General features: G+C 39.1%; 1 protein-coding gene across 3 annotated transcripts in view; it reads left to right on the top strand.

Annotated features, from left to right (window-relative positions):
- The window catches only part of foxn3 (forkhead box N3), a 343,712-nt gene that overhangs the window by 28,901 nt on the left and 288,163 nt on the right, over positions 1 to 26,648 (top strand). The window contains exon 1 of one of the 3 annotated variants that reach the window (XM_041214484.1): positions 1,453 to 1,657. The exons of 1 other annotated variant lie outside the window; for it this stretch is intronic. The gene's annotated coding sequence lies outside the window, so the exon portion shown is untranslated. Of the gene's footprint in view, positions 1 to 1,452; positions 1,658 to 12,031; positions 12,248 to 26,648 lie in introns of those variants that run through there. One more of the 3 variants, XM_041214480.1, reaches the window with a different exon arrangement.

The raw sequence follows: 26,648 nt of genomic DNA, 5'->3' as shown, positions 1-26,648 counted from the left end.
TGGACACTGGGAGAGGAAACTGCAGATTTCCCATAAGAACAAAAAGGTCCCAAGAGAAGAAAAACCCCAAAAATCCAGAAGTGGAAGAGGGGAAAGTCCAAAGGAGATCTTGTAGTTAAAAGAAGGTGAGGAACCTGAGAAAAGGTCCTGTTAAGTGAAGTTAAAAGTGAGGGGCGGAGACAAAGGCTCCAAGCTTCAGATTTAAAGTGAGAAGAGCTTGCAAGAAGGTTCGAAGAGACAACTGAAAGCCTGTAATTCTTTGCTATGGGCATGTGAAGCAGCGGTGTACTGTTAAGGCTGAGTTGGTGAGAGTGCATGTAAGACAGCTTGAATTCATGTGATGACCCAGGGAAGAGGAACATCAGGAAAGTTCAAAACCCTGGAGCGAACCCTTGCAGAAGGCTTCTGAGAGAAAGTGGCCGATTTGGGAGAAAATTCTAAAGCGAGGTCTTGGAGAGTGGAGATTGGAAACCCTTGTGTGAAGGACAGAATTCAGTGAGACTGGTTAGCTCACAGTGTGACAAGTGTCAGGGAGGAGTTGAGAGATCAATAGCATCTGTTTGAGGTGGCATCTGTCACTTGATCAGAGTATGGTGTCTCTGAATACAGTGTACCATAGGTTTACGTGGGCTGGGTACTTACTGTGTATGTTAAAGTATAAGATAGCTTTTGTGACTTGTGTTATCCTTACGAATCTGTATATATCTGTAAAGGTATAGTTGTGGGTGGAGTGTTGTAATATAGCTCATCTCTTGTTGAATAAATGTTTTATTCTCTTGTAAAAGTTCATCAGCTGACTCCTGTGACTCTGTTCAGTAATTACTCTCCACATATTTAAACAAACAAATAAAAGTTAAGATCTATCAGGCTGGGTTTCACCCTGGGATCAGGCTTGTCCAGGGGTAATCTCAGCTGGGGATCATAACAGCTAGCATTTATTACCCATCCTAATTGCCTGTGAGGAGCTGCTTTCTTGCACTGCTGCAGTCCCTGTGGTGTAGGTGCACCCACAGTGTTGTCAAGGAGGGAGTTTCAGTATTTTAACCCAGCTTGGAGGGGAACTTCCAGGTGGTGGTGTTTCCGTGTGTCTCCTGCCCTCATCCTTCTAGTTGGTGGTGGCGGCTGAGAGTTTGGAAGGTGCTGTCTAAGGAAACCTGGTGAGTTCCTGCAGTACACCTTGTAGATGGTGCACACTGCAGGAACTTACCAAGCCTCCTTAGCGAATATAAAAAAAGAGTCTGTGTCCTACAGAGCGGTACCGTTTTTGCCCCTTTTTTTTGAAATACACAAATGCTGTCACTTAAACTGTTGAAAGTGAGCAACATCTTTTTCCGTTCGGAGTGTGGGAGGGAGCGTTAGGACCCGGAGGACATCTCTCAGCCCCGTGTGGTGCGATGAGTTGGAAAAAGACAGAAAGGGAATCGAGGACGCATTAGCGTGCGGGCTGTGATTTTTTTTCCCTTTACTCTGGTTGGGATATTATTTGCAACTCCGAAAGGATTTAAAAAAAAAATAACACTGAAGCAAACCAGTATGTGAGGATTACCGGGAGGAATATGAGATGGAAGTCGTTGTTTTGTAGCCAGGGCGGATGCGGAGTGGACTAGCTGCAAGGAGCAGAGACAGAGAGAGAGAGAGAGAGCACGGGATTAAAAAGGTTACTAAATCAGCATCTCAGTCAAGGTTTTAATCTTTGCTGGCCAGCTCTGATTTCGTTAATGTTCGCAGGCGCCTGGGCTTAGCTGCACGTTTTGCTGTCGCCGGTTTCTCGTTGCTGCAGTGCACGATTTTTTAATTCAACACATACCTGAGTGATGCTTTCAAAATATTTCTACATCGATCCGATCTACCGAAAAAAAAAGAGCTCGCCAAATGCTAAAACGCTCACAGCGGTTGTTTATCTTATTGTGGGTGACCCTGTGCTGTACACACGGTGGCTGATCAGGGCTTGTGTGCAAGCCTCGTTCCTTTTTTTTTGCAGTCGTGTATCTGTAAAATCCGTAAGGGACGAGCTATTCCGTTGTTCCCTGTGGCGATTGTCATTTATGATGTGCTTCCAGTTCATTGAGACCAGAGATTTGAGCAATAGCAACCAACACTTTCAATTTATTATTCTCGCTTCCTGAGTTGCCTTGATTAAATAACCGCATGTCCTTCGCTCGTTGGCACCGTTGTTACAGTTTTTTTCCCTATTCAGTATATCGGAGTGGTGGTATTCACTTTCCTTTTCACAATACAAAAATAAATTAGAGTGTTTAAACTGACCTGATGGATGCTTGTTTGGGCTAGTGATTTTTTAAAAATGCCTCAACTTTACAGTACACGGTTGCTAAAAATACAATAGGTATCGGATTGTATTAGTTGGTAGAGTGTTTGTAACCCAGTAAGGGAGGCTTAAAATATATAAAGATAGTGAACGTTTTTCAGCTTTATTCTGTTTTGATTTTTCTTACGGAGGAATTTAGCCCTTTTCATGTCTTGAAACATATTTATAAATGTAGGAAGATACTATCTTACCATATGAAGTGAACGAAGTACTGCCTAACTGTAATCCTTCAGGTTGTCTCCCTCCAGTCATCTTTCAATTTTCTTTATTGTGCAAATTCTGAACAGTTCAGAAAGTTGGACTCAATATTTATAATCAGCTGAGATATTTAAAGGAGGCCCATCTCCCTGTTCTGATGGTTCACGTCGATGCTAAAGATCCTATGGGACTATATGAAGATGAGTAAGGATTTCTCCTTGTGTTCTGGCCAGTTAAACAAACGATTGAACAGTCATTCATCTCCTGGCTGTGGGAAATTGGTGCCAAATTTACTAGATTTTAAAAAAGCAATTTTGTGTAAAGTGCATTGAGGCAATTAAAATAAATGACTCCCAGCACTATAGTGTTCCATTCATGTAGGCTTAAATATACATGATACTAAGATCCATTGCAACATGTATATCAACTTCTTATTTCTCACTATTTCAAAAATGTGGAACTCCATGCCTCTGATCTTCCTCCTACAACGTGGGTGATTTTAAAACCCAAACTAGGTGGCAACTTAGCACTGTTTCTTGATTTATCTTGCCCTCTGCAACAATTTTCAATCTTGTTGACTTACTGGACAGCTTGTTAGCTTTGACTCCTTTTTGTTTTGCACAGGTTTCTTAATTTAAAACAGTTTGGCTTTTTAGTATGCAGAGGTTTTATTAGAGGTTCCAAGGTGACTTCATATATTCATAGCTGGGGTTACATTCCATGCTGTGTTGTTACACGTGTCTCCATCTGTATCTGTCTGAATATTTGTGTACATTAATGTTAACACTTTTGCCAAACCATAGCATATATAGCTTCTGTCAGATTTTTCATGAAGGATTTTAAGTTTGCACCCTGTTGTCCAATGTTGACATAATACTTCAAGGAACTAAGTATTGTGTATTTTTGCGCCTAATTTCTGTCTTTACAACAAATGCTCTAGCCCCTCACATGCTTTGCCTCATTCATGTTGCCTCCCCCCCCGCCGCCCCCACAAAATTCTAGGCAAATTATTTCCTTCTCTCAGCTGGACCTTCTTGGAGAGGTGTCAGATTCTTACATTCTGATAACTTGTGCTCCCCAGGTTAGCACCATACTTTAGTTGTACAGGGGACCCAGTTTTATGTTTTTGTGTTAGGGAGAAAATTTCCCAAATAATTTCAGAAGCTTCCTTAATATATCTCCCCATGGTATGTATGTATAACTTTCCTTTCACTATTGTGTGCTGCATCCATTGACTATATTGTGTTGGCAGGTTAATGACCAGGTTTGACGAGACAGAACTGAGTAAGGGTTGATCAACCAAAAAATTTCCCTAAAGCATTGTGTATCAAGTAATAAAATTCAGGAGTAAAATGCTTTTCTCTATTCGCAATATTAGTGCTGAAGTGGAAAAGGTTGTTACCCAGTATTTATTTGAAAGTTACTTTGTGTTTAATGAATATCTTATTTTCATATTGCCATAAGTTTTGCAACAAAGTTGGTGCTTTGATACCTTCTATTGTTTAAAATATTGAAATTTAGTTTTAAAAAATATTGGAGTAGTTTTAGCATGACAGAGTTTTCAAATCACAAGGTTGAGAAATTATGAATTCAATTGAACACCCTTTCCCCAAAAATAGAATTTATGAAAGCTAAGTTTTAGTATCGCTATGGTAACAATGGAGTAAGGTTTCCCCTGTGTATCTGGTGGGGCAAAATCATAAACATAATTACAAATATCTTTATAATTTTGCTGCACCTCAGGTGCAGAAAAAGTCTTGAGTGTTTGTGTTCAATGTTTATGTATTAGTTGAACTTTCATGTGTTTCGTGTAGCCCAACCTATGAGAAAAACATGTTCCTGTTTATTTCTAATCCTAAATGCTATAAATAAATGCTGTGTCAGAAGCCATCACTATTGCACACTTTTGAGAAGGGGGATATGGTATTTAACAGTAGAGTGGGACAGGTCTCCTCTGTTCATAAACCACCATAAGCTGAGTTGCATGTTGCAGTGTGTTTTCTAATGGCTGCTATTTAAAAAATAAAATCCATACCTTATTGATATTGTACCAAGGTCAATATTTTGAGTACATTTTATACATAAATGACTTTTTGGTTTGTAGATCTGACAAAATTACCAAGGCTCCAAAATTCATAAGTGCTGTTTCAGAAAAAGCAAATTTAGAGACATGAACACTGGAATGAGACCGCCTAATGAACATGAGAGTCTTATAATATCTGCAAAATGTAGTTTACAGCTCATAAGTGGCCACAAAAGCCTTGTTAACCAGATTTGTGATTTTTGTTTTTTTTTGAAAGGGGGAGAGAGAGAGAGAGAGAGAAAAGAACCAACTGTTTCCATTGTCAAGGGAAATTGTATTGAAAACAATTTGAAATTCTATTTTGTATTGTTTAGAAAGGATGTATTAGGTTGCCAGAGGGGTACAATTTTCACTCCAGTTTGTAATTTTATTGGAAGTTGGCATAATGCAGCTTAAATGAATACTACTGTTCCAGTAAACAGATATCTACAACAAGTAATTTGCACGACATCTTTCACACCCTCATACCAGCATACAAATTTTGATGACAAGCGGGAGATTCGGCCCCTCGAGCTTGCTTCGCCATTTGATAAGGTCATGGCTGATCTGACTGTGGCCTCCACTTTCATGTCTACTCTCTCTACCCTTTGACTCTCTTGTCGGTCAAGAATCTATCTAAATTGGCTTTAAAAATATTCAACGACCTTGGTTTCACCACTCTGGGGAAGAGAGAGAGTTCCACAGGCTAACAGCCCTCTGAGAGAAAAAGTTCTCATCTCCATCTTAAATGGGAGACCTCTTATTTTTAAACTGTGTCCCCTAGTTCTAGTCACTCCCACAAGGGGAAACATCCTTTCAGCATCCACTCTGCCAACTCCCCTCAGGATCTTCTGTGTTTCAATAAGATTACCTCTTATTCTTCTAAACTCCAATGGATAGAGGCCCAACTTGTTCCATCTTTCCTCAAAAGACAAGCCTTTCATTCCAGTCATCAGCTGAGTGAACCTCCTCTACATTCCCAATTCAATTATATTCTTTTGTAAATAAGGGGACCAAAACTGTTCCCAGTACTTCAGACGTGGTTTCTGTGGCCCTGTAGCAAAGCTTCTCTACCTTTATATTCCATTCCCCTTGCAATAAACAACAATATTTCATTTGCCTTTCAAATCACTTACTGTACCTGCATACTAACTATTTGTGATTCATGTACCAGGAAACCGAGATCCCTCTGTACCTCAGAGTTCTGCAATCTCTCTCCATTTAAATAATATGCTGCTTTTCTATTCTTCCTGCCAAAGCGGACAAGTTCACATTTGCCCATGTTATACTCCATCTGCCAAATTTTTGTCCCCTCAACTTACCTATATCCCTTTGCAGACTCCTTATGTCCTCTTTGCAATTTGCTCTCCTATCTATCTTTGTGTTATTAACAAATTTAACAACCATACATTTGGTCCCTTCATCCAAGTGATTGCTGTAGATTGCAAATAGTTGAGGTCCCGGCATTGATCCCTGTGACATTCCACTGGTTACATCTTTCCAACTTGAAAATTACTCATTTATCACTACTGTTTCGTGCTAGCTAACCAATCCTCTATCCATGCTAATACGTTACCTCCTATACCATGAGTTTTTTTGTTTAGTAACCTTTGATGCAACACCTTATCAAATGCCTTTTGGAAATCCAAGTAAACCACATCTACAGGTTCGCCTTTGTCCACATTGCATGTTAGTTCCTTAAGTAACTCTAATAAATTAGTCAAACATGGTTGCCCTTTAACAAAACCATGTTGACTCTGCCTGATTGCATTGAGATTTTCTAAGTGCCCTACTATAACCTCCTTAATAATAGATTCTATGACAGATGTTAAGCTAACTGACCTGTAGTTTCCTGATTTCTGTCTCCCCCCTTTCTTGAATAGAGGAATCACATTCACTATTTTCCAATCTGATGGAACCTTTCCAGAATCTAGAGAGTTTTGGAAAATAGAAACAATGCATCTACTATCCCAGTAGCTGCTTTTAAGACCCGAGGATGAAGCCCTCAGGGCATCCCAATGTGCTTCACAGCTGATTAATTACTTTTAAAGGGCAGCCTCTTTTTATGTACTGTATGCAAATGTGGCACACAGCCGAACGCAGCAAGGTCCCACAAACAGCAAATGAGATTAATGATTAGTTAATCTGTTTGATAGTGGTTGAAGGAACACAAAAATAAGACCACATGGAGAACAGTGTAGAATTTTTTTGCCTTATGTGCAGTTGTACTGTAAATCAGAAAAATAACTTTGTTGCAATTAAGTTTTTTCCTGCCAATCTTTTGTATATCTTTAGAATCATAGAATGCTACAGCGCAGGAAGAGGCCATTAGGCCTATTATGTCTTTACTGGCTTTTTGAAGGAGCTATCCAAGTAAGAGAATGTTACAAATGCAATCGTAAGCTCCTTAATCACCACAATTTCCTTGCAATTTTTTCCTGAAGTATTTATCTAATTTCCTTTTAAAATTGCTATTGAATCTGCTTCTACCACTTTTCCAGGTGGTGCATCCCACATCAGAACTTGCTGCATAAAAAAAATCTCATCTCCTCTCTGGCTCTTTTGCTAATTATCTTAAATCTATATGAGCTGGAAAAATTTAATAATTTTGCTTCCAATTTCCACCCCTCCATCATTTTCACGTGGTCCATCACTGACACTTCCCTTCCCTTCCTTGACTTCTCTGTCTCAATTTCTGGTGATAGACTGTCCACCAATATCCATTACAAGCCTACCGACTCCCACAGCTACCTCGACTACAGCTCCTCACACCCCGCTTCCTGTAAGGACTCCATCCCATTCTCTCAGTTCCTTCGCCTCCGTCGCATCTGTTCTGATGATGCCACTTTCAAAAACAGTTCCTCTGACATGTCCTCCTTCTTCCTTAACCAAGGTTTTCCACCCACGGTGGTTGACAGGGCCCTCAACTGTGTCCGGCCCATCTCCTGCGCATCCGCCCTCACACCTTCCTCTCCCTCCCAGAACCATGATAGGGTCCCCCTTGTCCTCACTTATCACCCCACCAGCCTCCGCATTCAAAGGATCATCCACCACCATTTCCGCCAACTCCAGCATGATGCCACCACCAAACACGTCTTCCCTCCCCCCCCCCGGCGGCATTCCGCAGGGATCGTTCCCTCCGTGACACCCTGGTCCACTCCTCCATCACCCCTTAAACCTCAACCCCCTCCCACGGCACCTTCCCATGCAACTGCAGAAGGTGCGACACCTGCCCCTTTACTTCCCCTTTCCTCAGCATCCAAAGGCCCAAACACTCCTTTCAAGTGAAGCAGCATTTCACTTGCACTTCCCTCAATTTAGTCTACTGCATTCGTCGCTCCCAATGCGGTTTCCTCTACATTGGAGAGACCAAACGTAGACTGGGTGACCGCTTTGTGAAACACCTTTGGTCTGTCCGCAGATCCTGTCAGACCTGCTGAGTTTTTCCAGGTATTTTTATTTTTATTTTTGTTTTCGTCTGGTTACTACCCTTCTTGCTAGAGTAGGAAGAGGGAAGCTATCAAAACCCTTTGAGATTTTGAGCACTTCTCCTAAACCATTGTTTAACCTTCTCTAGTCGAAGGAAATAACTTCGGTGTGTCCGCAAGCAAGACCCAGACCTCCCTGTCGCTTGCCATTTCAACACATCACCCTGCTCTCATGCCCACATGTCTGTCCTTGGCCTGCTGCAATGTTCCAGTGAAGCTCAACGTAGACTGGTGGAACAGTACCTCATTTTCCGACTAGGCACTTTACAGCCTTCCGGACTGAATATTGAGGTCAACAACTTTAGATCAGGAACTCTCTCCTCTATCCCCATCCCCTTTCCGTTCCCCCTTTTTTCCAATAATTTATATATATTTTTCTTTTCCCACCTATTTCCATTATTTTTAAATGTATTGCCATCCATTGTTTTATCTCTATCTTTTATTTCGATCCCTTCCCCCCACCCCACCCCCACTAGGTCTATCTGTACCTTGCTCGTCCTGCTTTCTACCCTTAATGTCACCTATTAGCACATTTCCTAGCTAATATCACCACTGTCAATGCCTCTTTGTCCTTTTGTCTATGACATCTTTTGGCGATCTCCACCTATCACTGGCCCTCTGTCCAGCTCTACCTGTCTGTCTGTCTGTCTCTCTGTGTCTCTCTCTCTCTCTCTCACTCTCTCTCCGCCCCCCCCCCCCAGTTTATATTTCACCTCTCTCCTATCTTTCCTTAGTTCTGTTGAAGAGTCACACGGACTCAAAACTTTAACTGTATTCCTCTCCACAGATGCTGTCAGACCTGCTGAGTTTTTCCAGGTATTTTTATTTTTGTTGTTGTCTGGTTACTACCCTTCCTGCTAGAGTAGGAAGGGGGAAGCTATCAAAACCCTTTGAGATTTTGAGCATTTCTCCTAAACCATTGTTTAATCTTCTCTAGTCAAAGGAAATAACTTCAGGTTGTCTAGAGATTTTATATAAGTGAAGTTCTGCATTTCTGGTGCCATTCTAATGAACCTTAGCAAAAACTCATCGAAACTGAGCAATTGTTGAAGTTTGTGTTTTTGATTTAGCCAAATACTCTACTTTCTGGGTAAAAGTCCCCTGACATTGTGCCACTAATCTTCTAACTGCTAACGATTTTGACGTTACTCAAGTTGTGGTCTTTTTTACGTTTATCATTTTTATGTCAATTAACTAAAATTGAAGCTGTTATTTATTTACCATTTTCCCCATTTTAATTTGCAATTCATTGATAACTTTTGTTAAGGTTTTGGGAGGAGCTGTCAGGACAGTTATTGTTCGTTCTAGAGTGTGATTTGCTAAGTGGGAAGGGGGTAACAAAGAGTTGGAGGGAGAGAAATGCATGAAAGAATGTGGGATACATGCATTGATGTTTATTGCTTGCTGCTACTCAAAACCAGCAAAAGTACAGAACATGCCAATAGTTTCTGTTTGAATGAACTCTGGATTAAACAAATAATGAAACTGCTGAACTTTTTCAGTGAAGCTGGATCAATAGATGGGAATGCACACTCTGCTTTTAAATTTGAGTTCAGAGGATTCAGAACTGGGATAGTCCAGAACAGGAATCCTGGATTTGTCCTAGTTCCTAAGATAGCAATGAGTGTGTTTTAATATAATAGATCTGATAAGTTACAGGCTACTAACCAGTAACGTTTCCAAATACGACCTGATCTGTCTTTGGGATGGGGGCAGATAAATAAGTAAATGCACTAAAACTAAGCGTTTGCTGCCTGGTGAGAGTGGTAAATTTATTGCAATGTCTCTCTTTGCCAGTGATTATTGAATGAGTTCCGTAATGTATCTGTATTTATTTTCTGGGGTTGATTTGTGGAGTGATACTATTGAAAATAAATGACTGCTTTGAGATTTGAAGAACCTTTTGTGTTTCTTGAAAGGAAAGGATATCATAATTAAGCTGTTAAAGTATTTTTGAAATGTTTGAAATGTAGGTGAATTCAATCATTGAGTTTAATAGAAAGGGTTACCCTCTGCCCAGCAGTCTATCTGGGCTGAATTTTGTTCTCTTCGTGCCTTTGGGTGTATTAATTTCATTAAATCACAATCATTAAAGTAGTACAGTACTGAAGGAGGCCATTTGGCTCATCAAGTCTGTGCCAGCTCTCTTGTAGAGCAATCCAGTTAGTTCCACTCTCCTGCAGTTTTTTCTCCTTTCAATATTTGTTTAATTCCCTTTTTTAAAGGCGATCATTGAATTTCTATCCACCACCTTATCTGGTTATGCAATGTTACCTAAAGTTTTTCCTAATTTTGCTTCTGGTTCCTTTGTCATTCAACTTAAATCTGTGCCCTTTGGTCATTGGAAACAATTTATCTTTATTTACTCTATCTAAACCTTTCAGGATTTTAAACACCTCTATTAAATACCTTGGCCTTCTCCGTTCTAAGGAGAATAACCCCAGCTGCTTTAGTCTAACCACATAACTGTAAGCCCTCCTGCCTGGGACCATTCTAGTAAATCTCTTCTGTACTCTCTCCAAAGCACTCCTTGCCTCGAATTAGATGGAATGCTCAATTTGGGATGAAATATTGTTTTATGTAATTTTATTTCTGTTTGAATACTTGGTGTGACGGTATGCTTTATTTGCGATGTACTAATGTATTGCTTATATGTGAAGTAATTGTGACACGATGCTCAGCTGCTGCAGCTCTTCTCCCTCCTTGTGATAAAGCCTTTTATTGGAAACTCTGAAATCCACATAGTGCTTAATGTTTATACCATCTACGCAGGTATGAATTGCACAAGCCACACTTAAGACTTGCTCCTGACTCAGTGGCCATTTCTCCTGGGTCAATCCTTTCAAATCCACAAAACCGAACATTAGACAAAAATCTGCTGCAGCTTGAATTCTTTTAAAAGATTGTCTGATATTTTTGATCCAGAACAGAGTTTGCTCCATTCCCAAAGTTTAAACCATGCCCTCTTGTGGAAGAGATACTGTTGTCAAGAGGCTTGTGTGGCTGCAAAAGACGTGTTTGGATTTGCTCATTCGTGCTGGCACAGGAAGTTCAGGGTGTCCAATAACTAAGCATATGCACAGTTGCCATGGAGATTAAGATAAGACACCCCCACCTCCTTAAAAAGGATATCTGTATTTCTGTTCGGATGCATGAAGCATTAGCCTCTGCTCACTTTCCCATGTCAACTGTCGAAACCCGAGTATATGCCTGTCAAATGAAGGTCATTTATTCAATTGCTGACGTGGTACCACAACTTTAGTCAGCAAGGTTTTTCCCTTTTTAATCATAAGAAACATTTAGTTATAATGTTACATATATTAAAAGAAAATGTAACTAAAGCTACAATGAAGAATTCAGTTTATTTTCTCCTGGTGATAGTTAACAGAATTGTTGCGGAAAGTAAACTGACCTAAATGTGAAACTTGCTGCAAAACATTTGCATGGAGAAATCCATTTTGGGCAGCTGTCCAGACTCTGTGTAACGGTCTGCACTGTTCATGTGAATGCACTGCAGCTGAAATTCCAAATCAAATGTTGCGTTTGCAAAGTTCTAACCTGCTCTTTGAAACCTGCAGCTTAGGCTTTTTTCATGGGAGGGTATGGCTCATGGTTTGGCTTTGTTTATTTGTCTATTGGTGTACAATTGGTTGAATAATGATCAGCTGCACGTATGCAGCATACATTCAAAGTAAATTTAAAATGAACAAAATTAACTCCTTTTTAAAACAAAAAAAACCACCATAAGAAGAGCATTTTGGTAAACCTAGTAAAGTAACTGTTAAATTGTTTACAGCAATTTTAAAATTTATTTGGGAAGCTTTTAATCTTGCATTAAAAAGAATGCACAAATAAAAATGAAGCCTGACAGCAGCATGTGTAAGTTCAAGGATTTCCTGTTGGTGGGAGCTGCTTTTTTATCTGAGGGAAGGTCTGTTGGCAGGAAATGTGTCAGTCACTTGTTTTCTTGAACTGAAGGAAGTGAAAAGGATTCGATGACTTGCTGACTGTGTGCGCCGTTCCCTTCTGTTTTCAAAGCATTTTTAAAAGAAAAAGGGTTTGTTTTTCCACTGCTGTATAACACCATTCAATGGCTTTGATCTTCACACCTGAACCTGGAGTTTGGGGAAACTATACTTGGAGAAAGTGATGCCATTTTCTTCTGCTTAAGAGGTATTGAAGTCTCGATGTTTTGGTATCTTCAAACTGAAAGTATGTTGAACTGTGGCTACTGTCAAAGGTCCTTGTTTGCATCAGTGTTTGACATTCTGAAAATAATTGAACTATCGACGCCGGAGCAGCTGTGGAAAAGAGTTTTGAGTGTAGTGGGTTTGCACACTTGGCTGTTAGTGATTGGAAAGACATTTACTTAAGTCTCCAGTTCCACGCTGCTGCTCTCAGTGGTCCGCACAGCAGCCATATGTTGAAGTAGCTGCCTGAGCAGTACTCTGTGGTTTATATAACCAATTTGTGTTTCTTCTAAAACCTTCATACTTCAAGATGTTCTTTATTTCTCAAAAAGGACTTTTGTTTGTAGATTTTGGGATGAACTGATTAATAATATGAATTAGTTTGATTTTTTTCCCAGATGAATCTCCCAGTTTCTAATTCTAAAATGTTTTCTTGTTTGGCGAAAAAGTAGACTATGTAAACCGAAACAAAAATCGCTAAAAATATGAAGTAAAAAAAAACTGGAACTATTCAGTAAGCCTGGTAGCATCCAGGAAGAGAGAAATGGAGCTAATGTTTCAGATTGATGATTACCTTTCATCAGAGCAAAGTATAGTTAGGAATGTAATAGCCTTTGTGCAAGTAAAAATGGGAAAAGTGGGAAGAAGAATAAAAGGGAAGGTCTGTGATAGGGTGGAGGGCAGGTGTGATTAAATGACAGGAAATTTCATGGTTCAAAGCCAAAAGGGAGTTGTAATAGGATAGCAAACAAAAGATGTCTAGATGAGGTGCGAATGGCAGGATAGCCACTGTCTGAATGCAAAGTAAAGTGATTAAGAAACAAAAGAAAAACTTAACCAGCAAAAAAGTAAACTAAATAGGATGAGAGGTTATGATTCAAAATCGTTAAACTCCGCATTGAGTCCAGAAGGCTGTAAGGTATTCAGAAAAGGTGAAGTGCTGTTCTTTGAGCTTCATTGGAATACTGCTGCAGGCCAAAGGCAGGTCAGTGTGGTAACGAACTGGAGAATTGAAATGACAGGAGCTTACAGTCACACTTTACTGAATGGAGATGTTCTACAAAGCGGTCACCCAATCTGTGTTTGGCCTCCCCAATGTAGGGGAGACCAGATCATGAGCAGCGAATGCATTATACTAAATTGAAAGAAATAAAACTAAATTGCTGATTTGCTTGGAAGGGCTGTTTGGGAATTTGGTCATGAGAAGGGAGGAGGTGAAAGGTCAGGTGGTGTATCTCCTATGCTTGCAGGGAAATGTGTCATAGGAAAGGGAGAGATTTTGTGGGTAACTGAGGGATGGACCAGGGTGTCACTGAGGCAATGGTCCCTTCATAATTCTGAAAGGGGAAGTGAAGGAAGACGTGTTTGGTAGTGGTATCATGCTGGAGGTGGCGGGAATGGTGGAAGATGATCTATTCAATATGGAGATTGGTGGGGTGGGAGATGAGGACAAGGGGAAACCCATTGCTCTGAGTGGGTGGGGAAGGAATAAGAGCAGGAGTGTGGGAAATAGAATGGGATGTGGTCAAGGGCCCTGGGAATCCTTGGTTGAGGGAAAAGATATTTTGGAAGTGCTAGTATGGAAGATTGTATAGTCTGAACAGATGTGATGGCGAATCCAAGAGCATGGAATAGAGTTCCTACAGGTAGTGGAGTGTGAGGAAATGTAGTCAAGGTAGCTGTGGGAGTACCATGAGTATGGTTGGTAGCCTCTGAGAAGTGAAGGATGGGAAGGGGAGATTCTTAGTTGAACCAGAAGAAGAGTGGAAATTGGAAGCAAAGTTGATGGTATTTTCCAGTCCGGGGTGAGAGCGAGATGCAGCGTGTTACAGTCATCAATAGAATGGAAAAAGAGGTGAGAGATGGGGGCCTGAGTAGAACTGGGACAAGAAATGTTCCACATATCCCACTGAAAGGCAGGCATATCTAGGATCCATGTGTGTGTACCCATAGCCGCATCTTTTATCTGGGGAAAGCGAGTGGAGTTGAAGACGTTTCCTAATGTGAGAACAAGTTCAGCCAGGCGAGGAGGAGGTGGTTGGAGACTGGTTGGGTCAAGTAAATGGGAATGGTGGAATCATTACCAATGGCTGTTATCTGGAATAAAGGGGGCAGAGGTTATGATCTGAAATGGGTGAACTTAATGTTGGGTCTGGAAGACTGCAAAGCCTCTAACATAGAGGAATTGCTATTCTTTGAGGTAAAAACAAAAAAACTGCGGATGCTGGAAATCCAAAACAAAAACAGAATTACCTGGAAAAACTCAGCAGGTCTGGCAGCATCGGCGGAGAAGAAAAGAGTTGACGTTTCGAGTCCTCATGAACCTGTCGAAGGGTCATGAGGACTCGAAACGTCAACTCTTTTCTTCTCCGCTGATGCTGCCAGACCTGCTGAGTTTTTCCAGGTAATTCTGTTTTTGTTTTGCTATTCTTTGAGTTTGTTGACCTTCTTTGGAAGAGTTTAGGGAACTGACTATGGACTGGGGCAGTAAATTAAAATGACAAGTCATCAGAAATCCAGAGGTCACGTTTGCAAACTGAATGAAGGTGCTCTGTAAAGTGGGACATTTGTTTTCCCTGTAGAGAGGAGACTGCATCTGGAGCAGTGGATGCAGTGTACTAGATTGAAAGCACAAGTAAATTGCTGTTTTACCTGGGAGGCATGCTTGCAGTCCTGGACAATGGGAAAGGAGGATGTTAAAGGGAGGTGTTGCATCTGATAATGTATACTATTTGTGGGAAAGGACAATATTCTTTTGCCAGTGGTTCTACAGATTTGACATTGGTTTAGATTACAGATTTGATTCAGCGTTTAGCTTGATAAATATTTCACAAAAATGGACTTGTTTGGGGTCCATGCAGGAGCACTAAACTATTATTTTCAATGTGCGTAAGCATTGAGGGAAAAAATGATCATTGAAAAAGCTGTTTTTACAATCTGTTCAAATGTGCAGCCAATGCTTAATTACAAAAGGAGAAAAATTTTTGAAATGTATCTTTCAGGGCTAAGATTCTTGATTCTTTTGAAGTCATTAAAATGTCCACATAATATAAGTAGTCATTCTTACTACCTGTTTTTAGTAATGCAATTTTATTTAACTCCTTGCAGTATTGCTTTTAATACAGTTTGATGTCATGCTTGCACTGATGTATTTAGTTCTGTATATTTTTCTGGATCATGTCGTATTTAACTTCCTTAGTTGACTAGTTACTAGATCTAAGAATAGTCTTTATTATATGTGACTTGTATTTATCACAAGACACTGGCCTCACTGTTTTAAATGTGAATCTATCTGAGAGCTATTTATGTCAGATGGGTATTTGCTCACATGCCTTAAATTCCCATCCTTCGCCTTCAGAAAGCATAAGTAAAATGGTATTGCAGGAGCAACATTTGCCATTAGGTCATTGAGTGAATAATAATAAGCTGCATGTCATTTTGTTTTTCCTCATTTTATGTTTCCTGATACTTCATTCCCAAGTCATTTTTCCAGAACCCAGCTGAGCATACTATCATCAAATCCTCACCATTAAAAGTCAGTTGTAAAATGATGGTGTCTGAATTGTTTAATTTGCTCTTCAGATACTTGTCTTGCAGAGGTTCTGTTTATCCTTGACTAATGTCTTCTATGTTACCCTTTGAGATCTTGATCTAATATTTTAAGGATCTTGCTTCTTTGATGTAAAAGCAAAGTGCTGGGAAAACTCAGGTCTAGCAGCATCTGTGGAGTGCAGGAGAGAGAAACAGAGTTAATGTTTTGAGTCCAATATGGCCGCTGTTTGATGTTAACTCTGTTTCTCTCTTCACAGATGCTGCCAGACCTACTGAGTTTTTCCAGCACTTTGTTTTTATTTCAGATCTCCAGCATCTAGAGTATTTTGCTTTTATCTTGCTTCTTTGAGTCTGCTGACATTAAGCAGAATATTCAGGCCTGTGTTTTACCACCAAAATGTATTTGCTTAAATAAATCTATACGTTTGAGGACTTCAATTTTGATCAAAAATGTAGCCTGATGTAGAGCTTCTATGAAGGCCTTAGCATTAATGTGTGGGTGAATACCAAACAGTGCATTTACTTTTCAAGTTGTACTCTGACTTTTTGAAATTATATGGGTTGGAGTTGCTTTCCTTTACTTGCCAAATGTAAATGTTTGAAGGAAGTAAACTGTATAAAGTTATAGTAACTTGCACATAACATTAAGATTGCAAGTAGGTATCACTGAGTCTGAATGGTTACAAAACACTACTCAATAAGCAGGAATTGTATAGTTATCAAAATCAGTGTTACCAAACCATGATGAGATTTCTTTTCCGTGTACTTTTCCTTGCATAGACATGCAAAGGAAAAATAAAATTATCTATTCTCTTGAGGTTGCTTTATGTACTCTAGACAGTCGTAACTTATTAAATAAGGCGTCAAAGCTACCTTATCCTTGAGTTAAAACTTTCATCTTGTTAAAGGTGACAGTGAAGAATGAGATAAGCTAAATGAGTTACATCATGATGAGGACAAGCAAGTGTTGAACTTTTTGATGGAATGAAATATCATAGCTCCAGAGATTGACCTGGATATCTTTGAGGAACTGGCCTTCGTTCTGCAGTAAATTACTAACATTGTATTTCTGGACTTGAGAAGCTTGATACCATCCAGGACAAAAGCAGCTCGCTTGATTGGCACCCCATGCACCACCTTAAATATTCACTCCCTCCACCACCGGCACGTAGTGGCAGTACTGTGTACCATCTACAAGATGCACTATAGCAACTCAGCAAGGCTCCTTCAACAGCACCTTCCAAACCCAAGACCTCTACCACCTCTAAGGACATGGACAGCAGCTGCATGGGAACAGCATTACCTGGTTGTTCCCCTCAGAGTCATACACCATCCTGACTTGGAACTCTATTATCATTCCTGCACTGTCACTGGGTCAAAATCCTGGAACTCCTTTCCTAACAGCACTCTGGTGTACCTACACCACATGGCCTGCAGCGCTTTAAGAAAGTGGACCACCACCTTCTCAAGGGTAATTGCGCTTGGCTGATAAATGCTATCATAGCCAATGATGCCCACACTTCATGAAAGAATAAAAGCAATCCCTTTTTTTCTCTCCCTGTTTTCCTGCCATCCACCTCCACACCCCACTTCACTTTCCAGGCAGGCAGATTCCAGCATCCTGAAGTTATTATCTGGGTGTAGGTTTGATGGATCTGCACATTTATCAGTTGATCTTGTGTAACTGAACAAGTCTGAGTTTTACAAAGCTGCCAGAGATCCTCAGAACTTGTACGAAGTCCTGCACTTCATCTGAATTGTACAACATTCCTGATCTTAACATCCATCTTGAGTTTACTGGCAGTCATTTTGAATTGGGAAGCAAAATTGACCGTACAACCCTGAAAGATATCATCATCTTATCCTGTGAGTGTGGTTTCTTATTTTGTTAATTATTTGTTTGGGAATGCAGGGAATTGATAAAAAATCTCTTCAGGCACTAGCACAAACGGGATGGTTATAGTGATTGAACAATTGTGTTGCTTGTTCATTCTAAAAGCTTTAAAATAAATAGTTATTTATAATTACTAGTTCCTTATCCATGGTTTGAACAAATTGAAAATGTATTTTTGTAACATTTATTGCCTATAACACTTTTTGGTATGTTGCATTGCTTGTGTGTAATGAAGAGGCAAAAAGCTGTCGACCAAGCACCTTGCATTTGTGTTTATAGACATGTAATTAGGTGTTTGTAAAACTCTAATTTCCAGTTGGTGATGAAATTTTTTTTTTAAATGAGTAGTAAATAGAATTGTATGCATCCACTGCCTCTTTATAATAGCCATCCAGTGTTCTAAGTGTTGTATTGGGCATTGATCAGCAAATGAATATCCTTGATCTCTGCACTCTTTCTGACTGGTTCATCCAAATATTGCAACTTAGTTATATGGCAATAAAACAGAATCTTGGAAACAATCCTCCTCCTGGTTAATGTCTAGACAAATGACATGGTTACCATTCATCTTCTTTCTTGCATCTGATTATTCTTTGCTTAAAAAAACTCGCATTTATGCTGCATATTTCATATTTTCAGGACATCCTAGTGCATATCACAGCCAACTAATTACTTTTGAAGTGTTGTTCTATTATTGTGTAATCAAAACAGCAGCCGATTTACACACGGCAAGATCCAGAAAGCAACTAATTAGATGAATAGTCAGCTAATCTATTCCCTCTTGCTTCAGGGAAGAATGTAGACTAGGAGGGAGACATCCACATGAGTAGGAAGACAGGGTGAAGACCTGAATTTTACGTCTCATCTGATAGACTGTGCCTAACCATATGACCAAAACCACATTATTTGTTGAGGTTTGGTGCTAAACAGATGTCACACAGCAAACTCCATTCCCCAAACTGTGAAACAAGTACAGTCTCCTTATATGCCACATGTTAGCACACTACCTAAGTACTGTGGAATCACAAACAAAATTGTTCTAGAGATGGGAGAGATTAAGTAAACCCGTCAGATTTGCAATTTTCTTGTAAGGGGTTCATTGCATATGAGAGATTAATTTGTTGCTTTGACTAAGATTAGAGAGAGGAAAGAAATTGAAATAATTCCATGGCCTCTGTGGTTATAAATTAATAAACTCTATACTCTATTTCTAACAGAAGTAAAATCCTTTTTTCATTTTGTTGGTTGTTAGTCTAGACAGTGACCTGCAAGTGAACTGCTAAGTTTCTAAATGCTGTCATGGAGTCTGCATCTGATTAAGCTCTGCTAAAAATTAGACTATCAACAGTTATGATTAGCAGGAGCCAATTGATACAGGAAAGCGAATGAGTACAATTTATTATTGGTAAAGGCTGATTTGTAAAATGAGTTACTGCTGTATTTGGTACTTCAGGATTTCCCAACTTTTGATTCTTTGTGGGTCGAAATATTCTCTTGTGCCATAGAGCATTAATTGCCCTGTAAATCTATTTTTCCATTAGTTTACATGTTTCTCAAGTTACTGACTTTTCTAATGCTGCTTGGTGTTCCTGTTTAATGTTCATTCACCAATGAGACAAAACACTTTTTTAAAAAAAAACCTTTCCAAGAAAACCTTTACAAAGCTTGAAGACTGCAAAATTCAAGCGAGGCAATCCAGTAAATAAATACTAATTGTAAATAACTGAATTACCTGGCGTTTAAAGACTGGTTTTCCTGAGGTTAGGAACAGCCAGTGGTCAGCCCTACTATAGTGGTTCATCCTAGCAGATTGAATGGAAAGCAGAAATCGCAAACACAAAGTAAAAACCTCTTTGATGCACACAGCTTAATTTATATAGTTACAACTGCTGAATTTATAAACATTTCTACTCTGAAGAGAGCTCCACTCAGTGTTTCACAATATTCTGGTCTAGGAATGTTGGCTAATTTTTTGGAAAGGTAATTTAATAAGCTATTTTGGAAAATTTAGTTATAAACATCATAGAATTGATTTTTTAAAACTCAATTTCACCGTAACTTTGTATACTCACTATTCTTGACCTTCTTCTCACCGTTGGGCTTTTGCCCTGTAATATTAAAATTATATGCACTCGCACAAATCTGAACAATACCAAATTTGCATTGAACTTTATACTATTCTGATACTGTAAATGGTTTGATTTGTTAAAAATTTGAACATTGAACTCTTCTGTTTAGAAACCAGTATATGAAAATATTGGTGGTCATTACTGAAGGTATAAATATAGGATTATGCAAAGTAGTTTAAAATATGGATGGTTTGTATGTTGAGCTGCGGATTAACTACAGTTCTAATGTATAGAGTACATCTGTTTTGAAGATCATGTAGTAATAGATTTGTTATAGACTTGTGCAAATCTGGAGTTTGAATTGTTGTTCTTTTGTTCTGTGTTTGCATAAGCAATAGGCCTTTAGGTTGCTAGTAATGTTACTCTGCATCAGCATAGAGAAATGTAAATGTTGGGAAGTATTGAGTTATTCAGTTTGAGGAGTTATTTGCAGTTTGAGTTGCCTTAGTTAACAATCAACATTTTGTGTATAAATAAAGCATGAGACGGCTTTAATATTTTGTCTTAACACCTTGACACAGAATATTGTAATGTAAGATACATGATGTAGGATACAGAGCCTCTGTCTACTTATACCCATTTCCTTTAGATAAATGTTGGTGCTATTGTTAAACTTGACATCTAGATGTGGTATTCTGCTGACTTACACTTACCCACTGAAGATACCTTTCAAGCTAATGCCCTTTTTAAAGGTGCAAGTTATCTAGACTCTTGTGGATAATTTGTGTCACCTATCTGGCTTATCACTTCATTGAGTTTCACTTCACTTCTCACCAAATCTGTTCTGCTTTTGGTTTCACTAACATTCTCTTACACTGCCATTTTTGATGAAGCCTGTTATTTATTGGAGTAGCTCGTGAGCCCATTGAATGATATTACAAGATTATAAGTTTATGGCTGTTTTATGTCGGTATCTAGGAATTTTGGATAACTGCCAATCTTAATTATTGCACTTAAGTTCTTGCCACACTGTACTTTCCTTACTAGCAGAAGGGGCAATAGATTTTAGGAGGATATGGTGGTGGAGCCAATATATGTTAGCTAGATTATTATGAACGCTGAACCCACCTTGATTATTCTGCAGGGTGGATTTGCAGACAATCTGCAGCCACTGTGCATGTTGACATTGTACTTTTTTGTGAAACTTTTACCTGAGAGCTGAGAAACTGATTTACAGTTGGGTTGCTTATTTAAAAAAGGGTTTCAATACAGTTTCTCAAGGTTGTCTGTGTTTGCTTTGGCCAGCTTCATGCTAACATAAATGGAACATTGCATCTTGTAAGGTTTGAAATTAAAAATTGGCAACTAATGCATTTACTCAATTTTTGATCGAGGGATGAGAATAGTTTTTAAAGCTGATTGCAACTCTGAGAAAATTATAGTAAAACCTACCTTAAAGCTCATTTAAGTATAGAGAAAGCTTGTTTATTGTGACCTTGTAATATCCACTCATCAAAGCCTTGCTCTTAACATGCATACATTACAGAGTGTCACACTGAGCGACAGATGGAAGGAAAAGGTAGTCATTTAATGCTGGGTGCTTGAAATTTGACCTAGAATTCAGAAACACTTTTCAATTTTCAAAGTTGCCATACCAAAACAGCAATTGAATTCTGACCTGAAACTGTGTACTTAACAACGATCAGACTTTGTGCCCTAACAGAGGCACAACTCCACATTAGCAGCAGACTAGTACAATTTGCATTTTATGATGGTGTAATGCTGTTGCTTAAAAAACAGACAAAAACATTTCCTCCAACTTGATGTGAGCAATGTCTAGGCAGATCTGTTTGCAATTTTTTTGAATGGAGTGATCTAGATGTGCTTGTTGCTAACACTGAATATCTGAAATAAGTGTTCCATTTCCATGCCATAACATCACTTACTTCGGTGAACACAAAAATTAGGGGAAATAAAGCATAAAATGTTGAGTGAGTTTTGCTGATTAAAGGTTATCAGCTGTGCTCTCTCTTGCCTTTGAGTCGCATGGTTGGAGATTTTTTTTTGTTTGAAATGAAGTTTTAAAATACCTGAGGAGAAGAAAGTCGCTCCCACGAAGGGCTGCAACAAACCTTGAATAAAGCACCAGAAAAGGGTAAAAAGCAAAGAAAGTTGAAGAAGAGTTACTCCATTTACACCTTCAAGAAGCAGGTTAACCACAACACTGACATCTCCTCCAAGGTCAGGAGCGTCATAGAACTCCTTTGTGCAAAATATTTTAGAGTAAATCATGGACAGCACTTCTTGCCTTGTCACTTACAAAAAATGCCACGCCGTCAGCTCCTGTGAGTTCTGAACCAGTGTGCTGGAGGCTGTCCAGGGAACTGGCCAAACAAGCTGTGCTCAACAAAAGGCTGTGACCAAGTGCATCAACTCCCAAGTAAAGCTTCACAATGTACTGGGAAAACAAATCCACTACAAGTTTTGAACACAAAATCTAGGCTGACATTTCAGTGCTGCACTGTCTTTTGGATGAGACATTAAACCAAGGTCCCATCTTTCTTCTCAGGAGGGCCTAAAAGATCCCATAGCAATGTATGAAAAAAAAGCAGGGGAATGTACTGGACAATTTATCCCCCAAATGAGATCAATAAAGCAGATTATCTTGATCCTTATTTCATTGCTTTTTGTATAACTTTAGTGGGCCAATTGGCTGTGACGTTTCACACATGACCATGGTGATCACATTTAATAGGTTGTAAAGCACTTTGGGACGTTCCGACAAAGTGAAAGATGCTATATAAATGCAGCTTTCTTTTTACTGTCGTGTGGAATATATATTTAAATTTTAAAAATGTAATAAAAAGATATATAAACTGTTTTAGCCTGTTTCGAGATTGATCAGTACCTTTCTTGATGTGATGAGCCTGGGAGTTAGGTGCAGGAGGAAGCTGGTTCAACCCATCTCTTGACAGCCTTTAGCCCACACCTTAAAACTTTCTTTCCAAAGAAAAGTAGAAATAAAGTGAAAAGGAAGTTGTATGCTCCCTGGTGACTTGTTTGATAGAAATTCTTCAGCCTGGCTCACAAGGAAAATATTCTGGAATGAGATCAAATAAAATAACATTTGTGAATAGTTAGTGGAAAAATCTTCATTGCGATGCTTATTATGGATTTGATTTCAATTCTAACTTATCATATCAAAGTCAGATAGATTTGTTTAAAACTAAACATCTGCCCGTTATTTTTCTCTCCGGGGAAAGAGAGAGAGTGCGGAAGCCTGTTGCTGAATAATTAATAAACCAATCAATACAAAGAGTATAACACAAAGCATGTGTGACACAAAAGCAAAATACTACAGATGTTGGAAATCTGAAATAAAAACCGAAAATGCTGGAAGTACTTGGGTTGGGCAGCAGCATTTAAAGAAAGATTATTCATTCATGGGATGTGGGCATCACTGGCTAGGCCAGCATTTATTTCCCATCCCTAATTGCACTGTTCAGAGGGCTTTTTTTTTATAAGAGTCAGTCACATGTAGGCCAGACCAGGTAAGGATGGCAGATTTCCTTCCCTAAAGGACATTAGTGAATCAGGTGGGTTTTTACAACAATCGACAATGGTTTCATGGTCATTGGATTTTTAATTCCAGATTTTTATTGAATTTAAGTTTCACCATCTGCCATGGTGGGATTTGAACCCAGGTCCCCAGAGCATTACCCTGGGACTTTGGAACACCAGTCTCTGGACTGATATTCCAGAGACACAGGGCTTAGATTGTGTTAATTTTGTATTCCCCTAGTGTTGTGCTGCGTTCTGCTATCATTTAACCTCAACGTCAGTCTTCTATTAATTAAGAGCATTTTTGGAAAATAAAAACTTGGTTGGGAGGTGGAGGAGCAGAGGAAGTGAGATGAATCACTTGCTAGCAACTTGACTTTAGTTGAGCAAGGTCTTATATGTGTTCTATACAACAATTTCCATTTGTATAGCATCTTCAACACAGTAAAAGCTCACAAATGCTGCACAGGAAAGTTATTAAACAAATTGACACTAAGCCCCTTAAGGCAACATTGGGACAAAACTGTTGGTTGAAAAGGTATCTTTTAAGAAACACTTCCGCAGTTTTTTTGTTTTTATATTAGAGGGAAATGGAGTGGTCAAACCGCGGAACGGTTTAGAAGTGGAATTCCAAAACTCAGGGCCTTGGCAACTAGGTACATGGACCAATTGGTGAAGAAAATTTAGGATTAGAGAATAGAATTGGAGAAGGGCAGAGATCTCGGAGGGAAAAAAAGCTGGAGGAGGTTAGAGGTGAGGAGACACGAGGCCATGGAGGGATTTGAAAATGATGGTGGGAGTTCTAAAACCAGTGCAGTGCCGGATTAGGAGCAGTGTAAGTCAACGAGCACAGGAGTGTTCGGTGAATAGAATTTGGTGCAAGTTAGGACACGTGCTGCCGAGTTTTGGGTGGCCTCAAATTTACGAAAGGTGGAAGATAGGCTGGGAGGGGACAGATCTAGTTAGATAGGTAAGTCTACAGGTAACAAAGGCATGCATTAGGTAAGTTTGTAGTATCAATACTAAATTATTCTCCACAGGCAAAGAGCAGATTGTCAATTCGGATTCCATGTATTCCATTTTTATTGCCCGTTGTTTTGTATTGCCTGCCTTGACTGAAGGAGTGAGGAGGAAGCCACTCGCCACTCTGTCAGGCTGAAAGGTCTGCTTATTAATAGCAGGAGTCAATAGTGCCCCAGTCTCAACTTCAGCTCCCTTCTAAACGTTGATCTTGACTATGTTATCAAAATTGTGCAAGACCATCAAAAAAAAATTCCAATGTGCAGTGTTTAATTTCAGAAGTTTTATGTTCTTGAAAGCAATGTGACATAGAACTTAAGTTCAAACAGAAACATTATACACGGTGAATTACATTCAAAGTGCAAGAGTGACTGTTCCAGAAATTTGTGGTGTTTGGTACAATTTTATTGGCAAAGTAATGCACTCTAATACAAAAATAAAATACTGCAGATGATGGAAATCTGAAGTAGAAAAATGTTGGAAATATGCAGCAGATCTGGCAGCATCAGGGGAGAGAGAAACAGAGTGAACGTTTCAGGTCTGTGACCTTTCATCAGAACTTTGATTTGCTGCAAAATATGAAAATGAAGTATGGGACCTCATATTCCAGTTCTGCATTATGTTACATGATTAAAGTTAGCCAGTGGCTATTTTTCCTCTATACAGGCAATTTACAGAGTTATTTGCCAACATGACTTGAATAACCTTGAAATTTTGCCAAATATCAGCTTTCTTTTAAATAAAAGTTAAATACTCTTGGGATTTTCAACTGTAGATTAATCATTTTAAAATGGTGCGCTGATTGAAATGCATTCAGAACTGATCAGCATAGCCCTTTAGTTATATGATTCTTTACTAAAATAGGAAAAAAACTCTGGATACAGCAGCTTTTCTTCCATTCTTTAAACCTTTTCTGGATTATGTACATTTTGCACAGCATAGTAAACTGACCATTGATTTTCCTTTTCCTTCCTCAGAAGAGAATTGAATGCCCTATACTTTTTCTTTTCAATGTACTGTTCAGTCTGCTTTAAAACACCAAAAATGTTTTGTCTACTAGGGCTAGAATATCAAATTTATCAAGAAAACCTCTTTACTGACTTAGCAGAAGTGGACGTCATTATTTTGGATCCTTGGCCGCCATGGATTCCATTCGAAAATGGCACAAAGTACCCCTGTCTCTGCACATGGACATTCCTGGCTCAGTTTATTATGGTTGATCTCTAATTGTGTTACCAGTTTGCCAAGAAATTTGTATGTTTGCGTCTGAATTATATTTGAATCAGAATTTCTGTAAACTGGGGATTTGCAACTCTTTGTACCACAGCCCATTTAATAATTCTGTAATTCAGTCTAAACAAAATCTGCAGAAAACGTATCACAAAACTGTTGAATAGAAGTTAAGATTTCTAACATTTATTACTGTCTGCAGGTTAAATTTGACAGTTTAATTATATTTTCAAGTGCTGATTTTTTTTTTAGAACTGGATAATTGAGCTTTCCTCTGGTTAGGATTTCATGTTTAAATGTTGAACATGGAGTTTAGGTTGTATACATGAGTGAATTTGTTGATCTGGTGTCCAAATCTATCTTAGAATCAGGTGTACATTTACGCCTGGTTGTAAGAGGCATTTGTTTCCTTTCACTGCTGGAGAATTTAGATTTAAAAAAAAAACCGGTGAAGATTTGGTGCTGGTGGGTTCGATCTGAACTCTTCATTGTGTTCATTTAAATATGTATTCCCAGCTGATTTGGCCATCTAACTTTGCACAGTAATTCCCTTGTTCTGTTTTCCTTATTTTGAAATGTATTATCTCTCAGTGCCTTTCCCTAGGTGGCACATCAAAGCATGACAGACCAGCTTAGTCTTCTCATTTTCCTTGGCAGACCTGTCAAACAAAATGCATGGTGTAGATTAAATTTGAAATACTCTTGGTAATCCATGTCAGGCTTTCTTTGCTTGTAAATTAAATTGTTCGCTCCATACACCAGAGGGTACAGCTTATCTTGATGGGTCCTGGGAAAGCAGTATGCACATTGAAGTGCTGCAAAGTTGTAGATACCATATTTGTCTCATGGAAAGCCTCAAGACCTTGCATCATCATGCCAGTTTGCTAAAGGTTCTTTGGCAACAAGATGTGTGATGTGAGGAGCAAAAGTTGGCATGAAGTCTTCAGTCACTGCAGGGATTGATTAGATTAGTCAGGCACTGGGTATTCTGTTACTTAACCTGACTTGTCCAGATTTTTGCATTTCTTTTTCAGGTTTCTTGTTGGGGTTGGTAGGAG

Source organism: Carcharodon carcharias, chromosome 20 (assembly GCF_017639515.1).
Source record: "Carcharodon carcharias isolate sCarCar2 chromosome 20, sCarCar2.pri, whole genome shotgun sequence".
In the NCBI taxonomy this organism is placed as follows: Eukaryota; Metazoa; Chordata; class Chondrichthyes; order Lamniformes; family Lamnidae; genus Carcharodon; species Carcharodon carcharias.
The sequence above is the reverse complement of the archived record's forward strand: the minus strand, read 5'-3'. Positions and strand labels throughout refer to the sequence as shown.